Below are 2,981 nucleotides of genomic sequence, written 5' to 3'. Positions count from 1 at the left end.
GGTTTAGTCTCAGTAAATCTCTCTTATTTATGTAATAGCATTAAGAAATAATTATTTATTTTCTCCCCTTATCGCCCCAACCAATTACATTTAGAATAGTTGAAGATCTGTGATGCCGTGGGCTGGTTTCTCTTCAAAATGCCCAGGGAAAAGTCAAACTTTTTGAACTAAGGAATTAAATAAGTCAGGGGCCAGCCTGTGAAGGAACAACAAGCACATTTTCTGTCATGGACTACTGTTCCTTACATGACTTGTGACAAACTGCTAACAAGACGTATTTGGATTTTCTTCAAAAATGGCTTTTTTTCTTTCCACTCTTTTATGAAGACCAGATTAGTTGAATGCTCAACCAATAGTCATGTTGTTGATAAAATCTCAAACCAGAGTTGTGGATCTCTACAGCTACTCTTGCGTTACCAGGTTACTCATCTTGGCTCCTTCTCTGATTATTTCTCGTATTGCTTGGTCTGTCAGTATAGATGGACAACCATGCCTTGCAAGATTTGTGGTTGTGCCTTCCTATTTGACTTTAGTCAATAACGGGTTGAACAGCACTCCAGGAGAGGTTCAAACCTGTTTTAAACCTATCTACAATGCTAACTCTGACCTGTCTGACCTGTATGATGCTGTTTGTGTAAAATCTCCATAAAATACATTGTAGTTAGTAGTTGTACCATGTTGCAATATGTGAAAGATTTAGGGGGTGTGAATACCTTTTCAGGGCACTGTATATGCAACAGAAAAGTGTAAGTTTAAGTTAAAAGTATCACAAATAAACTATCAAGATATTATATAGTAACTGAATGATGCTCCAGATTTAGAGGGAATGACTTCATTCTCCAGTGGCTATATATTAACAATCCCCCAGTCTCCTTTCTCCCTCACTTGTATTTTTACCTCCGCTCCTACTTGTCTACTTCACTTTAAAAAAAATCCTCCCAGCTCTTGGAAACACCTCTCAGTTTCTTTTTCTATACCAGCTCTCTCCTTGGGTTTCCCTTGAGACGAATTCTTAACAAACCCCCAGACACCTCACCGTGTGAGACAGCTGAGGTTGTACGGTAGGAAAGGGACAGTGTCTGTGCATATGCAGCACAGAGATATGGAGCACAAAATATTCTTATTCAGAACAGCTGTGTGCATATCACTGGTACCTGCACACATAGTTATTAATTTATTAAATACTACTAGAATACGTTTTAAAGGCTTATTTGAAACAAAAAAGCTCTTCTTTAATATATTCATTAGTTTTCTCAGCTATGTGTTGCATAAATTTCCTCCAGTGGATCACCCCGTACCAAAAGCTGAACTGATGGACAGTTTGAATTTGGACAACACTAAGCTGTGGCCCAGAAACATATAAGATAAAATTCTTTATAGTCATTGTGCAGTACAACAAAGTTCTAATGCAGCAGTCCTCAAGGTGCCAGCATAAAAAAGAGATTTAAATATAATAAAACCATACTAATACAAATATATAACAAATGTGCACCGAGATGCCAACACCTGCAGTTGTTTAAAGTGTCCTAAAGATTAAATAGTGCACTGTGTGGGAGAAAAAGAGGTGGGTGGTGGAGCACACAGAGACCGTCTTCCCCCATGGTGGGGTCAGCATCAGTGGTGGAGGCCACCACTGTTCCCATGTGTTGCGATGGTTCTCAGCACAATCAAATCTGGTGAGGAAGCGGTTAAGGCCGTCTGGGAGGGATGATCTTTGAGTGTGAGTGGAGCTAGCTTTGTTACTTCTGATCTTGGTAACGGCTCTGATGCCCTGCCACACGCACTGGGAGTCAGATCTGTTGAACTGCTCCTCAGTAAACCTTCTGTAGCAGTGCTTTGCTTCTCTGATGCCTTTCCTCAGCGTGGACCTTGCTTTTCTATTGGCACCTCCATCACCTGAGAACAAAGCTGCATCCCAAGACCTCAGCAGACTAATCACAGGAAGGTTCATCTATGATTTGTGGGTGGGAAGTTATCTTACTGTTCTCTGTGTGCAGAAACTGTCCATGCAGAAGTATATATAGTCCAGTACTCATGAGGTGTAGGAGTTGACGTGACGTCAGTGTGGTTGTTGTGTGTGGCAGTCTTTTTGAAAATATCCCAATTAGTCTCCTCAAAGTCTTATAGCCAGTCCATAGCTCCCTCCGGCACAGCTCTAATGGCTCTGACTGTAGGCCTCACTCTCACAAGGAGTGGTCTGTATGCTGCAATAAGAAGTAGGCTGATGTGGTCAAACCATTCAAGGCGGGGGGTACAGGGGCCATTTTCTATCCCTTTTGATATATTGCAGTAAAGATGATCCAAGATATTGTACCCTTTGGTTGTAAAGTCAACAAACTGGTGGAATCTGGCCAGCACAGTCTTGAAACTGGCATGGTTAAATCCCCTTGCGAGCAAAAACACCTCATCTAGGCAGCCATTTCTCAGTTCCTGGATACCATCTGGTAAACTGTCAAGTGTTAACTTGGTATTAGCCTGTGGAGGAATATAAAGAGCAGCGAGGAACACTACTGTGAACTCTCTGGGCAGATAAAAGTTCAGCTGTTAATTCTGTCCGTGTGAATCCTTGGTCTGAGCATGGCATTCTTGTTGGCAATAGAACTGGCTCTCACCATAAACAGGCCGGACAGAGCTTTTATTTTTATGGTGAACTTTTGTAACTTAGCATGGATGCCAGTCCGCTTCCCCCGCTTTTGCTTCATCTTTCCAGGATCCAGGCTGCCAACGAGTCAGACAGGCACCGATATGCAGACCAGCTGTGCTTAAATGTTCCAGTATTGAGGATATGCTGCAGGCCGTACGTTATGTAAGCCAACTGCATTAGGTTGAGGAGTGTTTATGTGAGCATCAGTGTCACATAAGTCTGCTTATTATAAGCAACTTTGGGCTTGTTGTTCTCTAAAGTCATTTGCCACTTTCGTGAATCGGAAGTTTCTTGGGTTTGTTTTTGAATGTGAAATGGCGTTTTTGGTCTTTTTTTC

The sequence above is a fragment of the Fundulus heteroclitus genome, unplaced genomic scaffold, assembly GCF_011125445.2.
Source record: "Fundulus heteroclitus isolate FHET01 unplaced genomic scaffold, MU-UCD_Fhet_4.1 scaffold_74, whole genome shotgun sequence".
Taxonomy (NCBI): Eukaryota; Metazoa; Chordata; class Actinopteri; order Cyprinodontiformes; family Fundulidae; genus Fundulus; species Fundulus heteroclitus.
Note: the sequence above shows the minus strand (reverse complement) of the source record.